The following is a 10,743-nucleotide window of genomic DNA, read 5'->3' as shown; positions in this document are numbered from 1 at the left end:
AATATTCAACCCCCCCCCCCCCCTACAAAAGAAATTCTACTGTTCCAGAGAGTGCATGTGTGTCTGTGTGTGTGTGTGTGTGTGTGTGTGTGTGTGTGTGTGTGTGTGTGTGTGTGTGTGTGTGTGTGTGTGTGTGTGTGTGTGTGTGTGTGTGCGTGTGTGTGTGTGTGTGTGTGTGTGTGTGTGTGTGTGTGTGTGTGTGTGTGTGTGTGCAAACCATATTCACTCATAAGTTCCTGTCAGGGCTGTTATTCCTTTATCCCTTTTAGATTAGTGACTGCATCTTCATCATGGTTGTGTAGAGGAGCGAGCAGGCTCTCTCACACAGACCCACGCAAACCGAACAGGGTCGAACTCTGACGGTATTTTTAGCGACAGCCGTTCCTTTTTCAAACATAGTTTGTCTTGTTCCTCTGTGCTGTGCCTGTTTTGTTTCTTCTTGTTGCATAGTTCTCTTCATTTCGGTGGCACAGGAAACACTTCGCTACAATTGGTCTGTTGTTTCCCTTGAAACGCTTGAAACAATATTCACTTCCTACCCAAACTTCTCTCATTATAATAATCAGGCTTTCGATGTGGAGATTTGTTGTGCTTCGTTTTCACGGTTGAGTTACACAGCGCTCCTAAATGTTTTTCCTTCGTTCATTGTTTGTTTCTTCTTTGTTGGTTTCTTTCCCCCCCAACCCCCTCGGCCTCGAACTCCACGCTTACATTTTTTGAATGTACTTTTTATTGACATTATTTTAATCGCTTCAATCTGCCTCTCACGCATCTGTTTGTTCCCCCCCCCCCCCCCCCCCCCTGCCAGACAGCAGTCAGGTGCAGTGAGTGACAGTTATTGGTTGGGGGTTGCAGTGGGCTCCAGCATCTCACACAGCATACAGCAGCGCATGTATGCTTCCTGTGTGGTGTCGGGGCGGTTGGGAAGGCCCAACCACCACCAGTGTCTGCCTGGGGGCGGGGGGGAGAGACCGAGTGGAGGGGTGTGCTGCTCTTGTTCTATAACAGAAAAACGTTACGATATGACCGACAGACACGCCGACGATTTCCCCTTCAGAAACACTTTCTCACGGATCAAAGGTCAAGATGTGAAAGCATCTTATTGTTTTATGTCACGGACGTCAAGTAACGCCTCAGTTAGTCTTGTAGAACACAAGACAATGTAAATGGTGAAAAAAATCCACCAACATGCAACATATGAACTTCAAAATCAGATACAGATGTGCGTACATCTGCACACGCTGAAGGCTAAACTTAGTGCATGGGGCCTCCACTATCAGAGGGGAACGGGGCCTCTAACCAGTGGAAGCTGGGGGCCGATAGTAGCGGCGTCGGTGCTCTCCCAATCCCAGACCTCACATCATCATTTCCTGTGGCCCCGGCCGTCGTCGTGGGAACCCCTCAGCCCCCCCCCCCCCCCCCACACACACACACACACACACACCCCACCCCCCCTCAGCCCCAGCTCGGCCCGAATTAAAGTCAAGTCAAGGGAAAGGTTTGAGTGTCATTTGTATAACGAAGGGGAATAAAAAGGCCTTCAGTCAGCAACCTGGTGGCTTATTGCACGTCGCTGTAGTTCAAATTGCTCTGGGGGGCTGCAATGAGCTGTCTATGAGTGCTCGCTTATTCTGTAGAATGAACACATGGCAAGGCTGCTTGTTTTCGTAACACCGGCGTTGCCAGCCTGATGTTTATTTTTACATTGAGCTTTGTTTCTTTTCCCTCCCCCCCCCCCCCCCCCCCCCAACACAAGTCTTGTATTTAAAGCCAAAAAAAAGCCTAATCTCATCAACATCGGGGTAAACCACAGGATATTGTTGAGAATCTGAATTCATGAATATTCGATATGCCTGGATGATGAAACTGAAAAGGGGCTGAGTGTAAATTGTCGCCACGCGTGAGAGTGCTGGGGTCTAGACATTATTTCAGTGCAGAGCTTGTACATATTGCATGAGCACATATGCTGTCCCGGGTCCCGTGGGGTCTGGATCGCCTTCATTATTAGTTAATAGATACAGCGAGGCAAACCCGGGCATATTTTGACTCATAGACGAGGACAGCGGCAACAGACACAGCATGTACACGTGCTTATGTACAACACTCACACACAATCGCACACAAAGACACACACTGACCATTACTCTCTGTCCACACAGAACACATCCACACACTTAACAGATACAATATGCTAGGGTAAGCACAATTACACACGTGCACTCGCAAGGAAACGTGGGCCGTCATAGTAAACGAATGCTGCCTTTTGTATGCATGCAATATTTACACAAAAGTCAGCATTTTCCCTCACACACCGCTCGTTGCATTTATTCGTGAAAGATGCATATTCAGACAATTATTGTTTTTCTGAAAACGCCTGTGATACAAGCACACGCTGTGTGGGGTGTTCTCTATGTAAGAGGTCTTGGCAAACACCCATACTAAGGCAGAATCGAAAAGGTGTTTACTTGAATGAATGCTTTTCTGATAAAAGCAAAGATATGAGTTAGGCGATTTCAAAGCAAATACCATTGTATAACTAATGGATTGATGATAACACGATTCAATGCTATTAATCATATTATATCTTCTGTCCTGTCTTCCGGTTTCAGTATGGTCTTTCGGTGGAATTTATGAACAATAATTCTCAATTGTGTTACAATTTATCATTATTATGGACGATGCTTATTGAATCTTTTTAAAGTTGGAGGCTGTATTCCAAAAGTTTCTTTCTTTGGATACTGCAAGAGGTTGAATGTTACACCACAAATTCTCAGGCGGCCGCATTGATGATATCTACTTTGTTTTACATCTTGTTGGAATTTTTATTTTCATTTCATCAAAAGAAAAACAATGTCTTTCACTTGTGATCTAGGTTCTCGTTCAAGACGTCACACACACACAAGACACCAACGCACAAACAGAAAGCATCTTACAGCACAGTATATCTGGCTAGAAAACCAAGGGTAACCAGAGCTATCATTAAACATAACAAAACAAATGGTGTGGATGATTGGCCTGTACCTTGTACATACCATAACAAAGAACAAGTATCTCTGTCTCCACACGGACTGCTACGGTGCATGATGAATCACAAATTTAACAGTGTATCATTAGTCCCCCGTGAGACAGATACGAATACGATACGTGAGTAACCAGCCGGTCGGTTTTCAAACATTTGTGAGTGTGCGTGTTGGTGTGCGTGCGTGCTAGTGTGTGGGTGCTAGCGTGTGTGTGTGTACGTGTGTGTGTGTGTGTCTTGACAGCGTACAGTATAGGTTAGAGGCCGTCGTGTGAGGATGACAAAGCCGACAGGTTTCTTTCCTGTGAAGCACTATATGTTTGAATCTTTCAACAGAGGACTTGGTTTGATAAAGAATCATGCTATGTATGTAAAACCTCATGCAAACGTGTATGTTGAGTTATTAGGAAAGGTAAGTGTGTTCATATCTATGCGACCAGTGTTGACCCCATTCATTTGGGCCTTTTGCAATGCTCTGCCTTCCATTAATTTGACCTGAGGATGAATAAAATACCTATCTGTTTATCCATCTGTGCTTCATGAATATCTAAGCCTTTTGTCTGCTTTTCAATGTTTTGAAGACGCAGTTGGATCACACAGTGATCCAACTGAAGTATCTACAACAATATGATGTATTTCCAAGTTAAACCGGTAATTGGCACAGGACAAACCAATTGTCAGTTGATCCTTCTGGATTTGATTGGATCGTGCAAAAATGCCATAACACACTAGCCCGCTGTGTGTTTGCACGCTGTGGGCCTTTACTAAAGGTTAGCGGAAAAATTTCTTTGGCTGACTTTGTTCAATAGGTAAATGATATGACTGTTGAAAAAAAAGAAGCTGACATGGTCAAAAAAGCAAGTACTTTTCATTTCATCTGTGTCCTCAACTGCTTTGTTCATTTGCATAGTTCGACTGGCTACCTTACACCTTGCACTCTTCCCAGCTCTCCCCAGGAGAAATCCATCCGCGTCTTCGTTTGCCTCTCGGGTTTACGAGGTTTGCGTTTGTTTCTCCTCACCTGATTGAGGCCCTAACATCAGGATGTGCCATCGAATCAATCAAAGTCATTCGGGAATCGTTGGAATAAAACTTGGCTGGAATACGCATGACACAGAGAATGCGTGCCGTCCTCACCGCTAGTTATCTGCATTGTGAGTGATGGGAGTTTCAACGGGCGCGGGGGCGTCTTGTCAAACCTTAGGCTTGACAGATTGCGGTGCGGAGACAGCGTTGCGGAGAGTTCATAACTAACGGCAACCGCAACAGCAACAGCCAGCAGCAGGTGTGTCGTAAACACGCGAGCCTCATTCCTCAAAAAGCCACCGGTTATTAATCATCCATTATCGTGATAACCTTGAACGATAACCGACCCCAATGTTGAATCCTGAGAACGGTACATACGAGAAACAGGCGCCCACTTTTTATTGACTTTGTTTTGTCCATTATTAGTTTCCTATGTAAATTCGTCTTGCGTGCTGTCCTGGCAGTCATCGTCGGGTTCTTCATCAATAGGGCCTCTGTGTTGTGTTGGGCTGACACAATACTTAATAGTCCATTGTAATCGCCTTTAACCGATATATGGTTCCTGGGGGGGGGGGGGGGGGGGGGTGCCGGGCAAAGCCAGGGCCTGGGAATACAATACAGGCCCTTTCCGGAAACGTGTGATAAAATACCCGTACCGTGCGGACATGTTCCTGGGCTCTGCTATGGTATTGTGATCTAATCAATAGGCCCCTTGTTGCCACCAGCATGGTCATGTGAGAGCAACAACACCCCCGTTCAGAGCGAAGGCCTGAACTCCGGGCCCTAACTTGGGAGTCAGTCAGCTGCAAACAATACGTTTTTTTAAGCCCACGCTATAATAAGAACAACAAACAAAAACATCATCTGGGGACTCAACAAAAGACAAGGAGAGAGGAGACGAGACGGGATTAGGACGAGGGGAGGGAGAGTGACGAGCTGTAGGGGACAGGGAGGGAAAGCTTTCTGAGAAGGGGGCGGGAGGAAAAGAAACAACAACCTTTGAGAGCGTGAGGAACATTTTCCTTCAGCATTGCTATTCTTGTTGTCCTTGTCGACCTTAAAACTTCTCTGTTTACACCGATTTTTCAGTCTCGCTTTTTTCCACTTATTCTCACACTTTCTCTCTCCACCCCCTTCCCCCCTCTCTCTCTCTCTCTCTCTCTCTCTCTCTCTCTCTCGCTCTACCTCTCTCTCTCTCCCTCACTCTCTCTCTCTCTCTCTTTCTTCCCTCCCCCCTTCCTCTCCCTCTGAGCTGACAGGCAGAGACAGGGAGACTGTTGTTATGCTTGCAGTCTGACACTATCAGCTCATAAATCCCTGTCAACAGCTTGGATGTCTCCTCGCTCCTTCTCTCCTTCTCTCTCTCTCTCTCTCTCTCTCTCTCTCTCTCTCTCTCTCTCTCTCTCTCTCTCTCTCTCTCTCTCTCCTGCCACTCTAATGGTGGAAGCTAGTGTGGAACCCGGTGACCCGGTAGAGGGGTTAGGGAGTCAGTGTGGTGTGGTGAAGCCACGATGACACAAAGAACACACACACACACACACACACAGACACACACACACACACACACACACACACACACACACACACACACACACAGCATTTCCCATCCATATCTAACTGAACAAGGTGAGACAGAGAGATAGACACCCACAGACAAGCACACGGACAAATATAAATCTGCAGACAGAGACACACAGACAGAGAGACACACACACACACACACACACACACACACACACACACACACACACACACACACACACACACACACACACACACACACACATGCACACACAGAGACCGAAATATTATCTGGATCCTCTTCCTTTTTTCCCTCACTTCCCCTGTCGCTCTCTCTCTCTTTCTTTATTGTGTCTGCACCTCTCAGTACTCCCCCATCCCCATCCCTCCCCCCGGGCTGTGTTTGTCGACACACTCAGACACACGTCACCGACGTGTGCTTCCTGTGGCTGGGGGCAAACACCTGGGTAACTCGGCTGTGCTCTGTAGCCAAACAAACACCGTCACACTGCAAGCTGCATAGCTCCACATACATAGAGTGGGTTTAGTTTTTATCTCCACACGGAAACTATTTTTTTTCTGATCGTCTCTGAGTGGCTCGCTTCCTCCCATCCGCATGGCTACTGATCACTGGGACTATTATCAACGCAATCGTGGCATTGAGAATAAACTGAAGGTGTTGTGCTTCTTAATATCGCCCAGCAGCCCTTGTGGGCACTAGACATGCACGCCACGCAACCAGACTCTGCATCGACCCAATGGATTGGTTTACTCTCGCCCGCCCGCCGCCGCAAGGGGGCACAGGCTGGGGCTACATATAGAGCCTGTTGACGGAGACACTAAAAGCAAGCAGCAGTGCCTAGGGCTGATCAAGTCAATATCCCGGGCTGACTCACTGACAGGCAGACAGACAGACAGACATGCACCCGCCGCAGTGACAGCGAGCTCGACTGAAGCAGGAGCTGCTGCTACCTGCAGCCGTCAGTCCACATCCTCCCTCGCTCCCTCTTTAAACCGGTTGACACGCGTCTACACACACAGACACACACACACACACACACACACACAAACACACACACACACACACACACACACACACACACACACACACATGGGCGCACGAGACGGCGTAGGCGGTGTGCAAAGGGGAAGAAGTCGAAGAGCAGAGTGGAGCGAAGCTGACTGCTGGGACTGCCTCGCTCAGGGTATTACTCACAGAGCGGTAAAGAGCAGCGTGTCAGTCACCAAAGCCCACCCAGTCCAACCACCCCCAAAGCATCCCCACCCCCCCCCCCCCCCCCCCCCTAACCCGGAGTAATTACGCTCAGAAATGATCTGTCTGGTGCACTTACACTTCTCCACCGAGCTAATGAGCTGCTGAACAGAGGCCCAGGCAGCAGGACTCAATCGTGTAAACCCCCCCCCAGACCACACACCCACACCAACCCCTTGACATGGCTTGAGCGGTGCTGTCGTGGCGTAGTAGGAAATATAGGCAATATGGATGTGTTACATTAGCTTGTGCCATGATGGGAGCATCTCTTCATGCAACGACATTGTTGTAAGGTATAAATAGAGTATCTTGTTGTGACATTAATTACTGGTCTGTTGTTTGAACCGGTGGTCAATATATGGTGAATTTGTACAGCAGGCTTACGGGTGCAATCGAGTCTGAAAGGATCTGTGTTAAGTCCCACGCTAATTACTTGTTTTATTTGGAAATAGTGGGAAAATTACCTGTTTCACCAATTGGTAATTTTTTGCCAATTGCCATGATGGAACTCACCTATAATTACTGTGTTGAGATACACCTGGGTTTACCCTGCGGTGGTTCTCTGAACTGTGAAAAGGCTGCATGAGCATAGCATGAAAGTCCTCGGTGATATATGGAGCTGTCATATCATGGAAAGGACTTATGGGTTTATTACTTTAGAGATTGTTGGTTCTGGGTCATTGTGTTGCAGACAAATGACTTGCTGTATGAGTTGAATTATTATTCCCCTGCCTTACAGTCAAATACGTATCTTTTTAAGAACATGAGCTGTAAATTACAAAATCCCGTTTGTAATAACACACGGATATAGAATTCTCAAGACAAAATAATAATAATTATAGTAGGAACAGGTGTTTTTCTACGTACGTGCTCCTTGTATGTGAAAGCCACCCCTAGGACTTTTTGGAGGACCCTGACCCCCAGGTTATATTAAGTTATATTAGTAAGTTATATTCCCCGTCCAAGCTTATTTTTCAGAAACGTGGACCATAGGGCCTGTGAATGTGGGCACTGGTCTGGGGCTGTAGGCCCCGTCCTGGGACTGTTACCCATTTAAGGTCCTTTTTTCTGGAACCCAAACCCCAGACCCTATGCCGCCCGGGGTACTGCCTTGGGACTAGCATCTCCGACCGGGTACCGTGGGCCCCGTTTTGTGGACGGCACCTGTCGGAGGTTCTCCTGGGGTAGGAAGCATATTCCTAAAGCCTTAAACTAATCCTAAAAACGGACCCTAAAACCACAGCATAAACTGAGGTCAAAACTAATGAGGTCATTTTGGAAATATTACAATGTCAATGTAAAACTATTGTGCAGCAGAGACAGCTGTTGTTTAACCGCTCTGGAAACCTGGGTTCAAGACCTGCCGTGGCAACTCTCCATAGAACCTAATGAAAGGACGCAATTTTGGAAATGTAACAATGTCATGTGAATTGTAATGAGCGTGTGTCATTAAAGTTTGTGCCACCTGCTGTACTTTTGCTGAGGTATAGTGAACCTTTTGGTTAATTTACTTTCTAGAAAAGATCATAACTAGTTATATTTTGTTCATTGATTTGTCTCCATCTTCAGCTCTCTGCCTTCTCTTTTTACTATCTAAAGTGTTGCACATGGTGCAAATGTGTCACAGTGCACATAAAGGTTTTGTTTTAAGATCATAGACATGTAGCATCTTCAACAGCCAACCACTTGATTTGCATGATCGTTAACTAAATGGGACTGATGCTCTTAACACAGGATATACTTAATATAGTGATCCAATGATGCAACCCTGCTAACTTTATGTGGATGTTAATCACTTATCAATACATTCAGGCCCCGTCCACACAAAGCCGATTTCATGGCGAAACCGCAAAGGTCTTGTACGGTTCGGCCTTCCGTCCACACGAAGCCGGCGAACCCGCTGACCGAAACCGTAAACTTCTGAAACCACCCTCGGAGGTGGTTTCAAATCTACCCGGTTTCGTTTTGGATTTGTGTGGACGCCTGAAACCGACTGAAACCGTAAACCATGACGTCATCGCCCCACCCCTCGACCCTCTAGCCAATGACTGTTAAGCCCGCGGAGTCTCAGAACTCACAACAAAGATTTCTGTAGCAGAAGCAGCGCCTCTTATGGGCCTGGAATGTGTACTACAGCGTTTCTACACATCTACCCGGTTTCGCTTGACTCCGTCTTTACGGAGATACTCCGAAACCGGAACGATCGAAACCGTAACGGTTTCGCCTGTTTCTGCTTCGTGTGGACGGGGCATTAGTCCCCAATTCAACCGATATTTGGGATGACCTAGTCGGCACACTAGTAGCAATGATATTCTTTGCTAGAGTACCCCACATGTTAAAAAAAAACATAAAATAAAACTAAGCAATGATTGTTTGATTGGATCCCATATTATACTTTAACTTTACATAATGTACATCACACCCCACATGTCTATAGATATATACTGCTTTTGTGCTTCTTTTATTCAATAATTCATACAAATGTATTCCATGTACGTTGTTGCTTAGTTTGAATACTAAGCACTCACATAAGCACTCATACATAAACATAGAAATACATTCATTTGCAGAATTATGTGGAACATTCCGAGCTGCAATATTTTAAGCCAAACGTAAATCTTCAATTTTCCTAATGGGTCGTCGATGGCTGGTGCTGCGGTCAGTCCCGACGAACAGCCTGCCGATACAGCGGGGCCCCCCCAAGATGTTTCTATCTTGCCCCCTGGTGGGATGAGTCTGTTGGCTGCAGCTGCTCCTCCTCATCCGTCCAAGAGAGGAGGAGGAGGAGTATGTGAAGGGCTGTCCTCCTCTCATGGAACCGGTGGCCACTCTCCTCCAGACTGTCCAAGTCAAGGCCAACAACAGGGCAAGCCCTCATGACCAGCTTGTTAGGAACTTAACCCCGCTCGTGAACCCACATGGCCCCCTAATCATCAACCCCGGTCTCTAATTGGATAGTTTAATTCCTCCCCACTTCCCTGTGATAGCCTGTGTGTGTGGCGAGAGATGACCATCACCCAAACTTCCATATCGAATCAGCTCGAAGGATTTTCATTTGCATACTCCAGGAACACAAGTGGATCACATGACCATTCAGGGAGCCAAGTACTTTGACACAAGAAGCAAACGTATACTGTGATACGAGCTTGTGTACTCTTATAGAAGCTCAAATAATCGTTCACTTATCTTCTATAAGTGAAAGGACTTCAAATAGATCTGAAGTAGATCAAGTTGGATGCATGTCCTGTTCATGGGGGTCAGAAGGAGCCAGTGTAACGCAGGTCAAAGCAACGTCATCAGGATGTAGGTTGTAGTCCATGTTCCCTTTGTGATGGTCAGCACTCATCTGGAGATAAAAAATGAAAAATAATAATTGACTCAAACATTATTATCAGTGTTACTACACAGACACACCGTGATCAAAACCATACATAGCTTACTCTCCACGTCTCTTCCGAGGAACTTAGCTTTCTACGCTCTCCAGAATCGTACTATAGTTAGAACTAGAAGAACTCTGAAATATAAGTGATCAGAGATCTAACACAAATGGTTTACCTCTCTGACTACAAAACAGACTTTGCGTGCTGTAAATGTTACCCATTGTTTAAAACCTCAACCTCCTTTGGTTTGGGAATCATTTAAAAAAGATATTGTCCACTGTAGCACTTTTCCACACAGTCTGACGTTACAAGAGAGGCTGAAGACAATGTGCTTAGCCATTACTAGGGTCCTTTTATTGGCCTGTTTCTGGGCCCCTGAAGAGGAAGTCTGTGTTGACTGTGACACAGGGCTAATGGGGAAGCCTGGTTAGTGAATCACCAGCCCGGAGCGGACCAGTTTTGTACTTATTTTTAATTGTATTTTACCTTGTGAAGAGATTTAGATTTTCCCCGAAAAACTCTGT

At 46.3% G+C, this 10,743-nt stretch overlaps 1 long non-coding RNA gene across 1 annotated transcript in view; it reads right to left on the bottom strand.

Annotated features, from left to right (window-relative positions):
* Positions 1-9,271: 9,271 nt before the first annotated feature.
* LOC132467819 (uncharacterized) overlaps positions 9,272-10,743 on the bottom strand; it is an 88,440-nt gene continuing 86,968 nt past the window's right edge. Inside the window, exon 5 of the long non-coding RNA XR_009528087.1 lies at positions 9,272-10,185. This is a non-coding gene — a long non-coding RNA (uncharacterized LOC132467819). The remainder of the gene's footprint in view (positions 10,186-10,743) is intronic.

Source organism: Gadus macrocephalus, chromosome 11, assembly GCF_031168955.1.
Source record: "Gadus macrocephalus chromosome 11, ASM3116895v1".
Taxonomy (NCBI): domain Eukaryota; kingdom Metazoa; phylum Chordata; class Actinopteri; order Gadiformes; family Gadidae; genus Gadus; species Gadus macrocephalus.
This window is presented reverse-complemented; position numbering and strand designations above follow the sequence as displayed.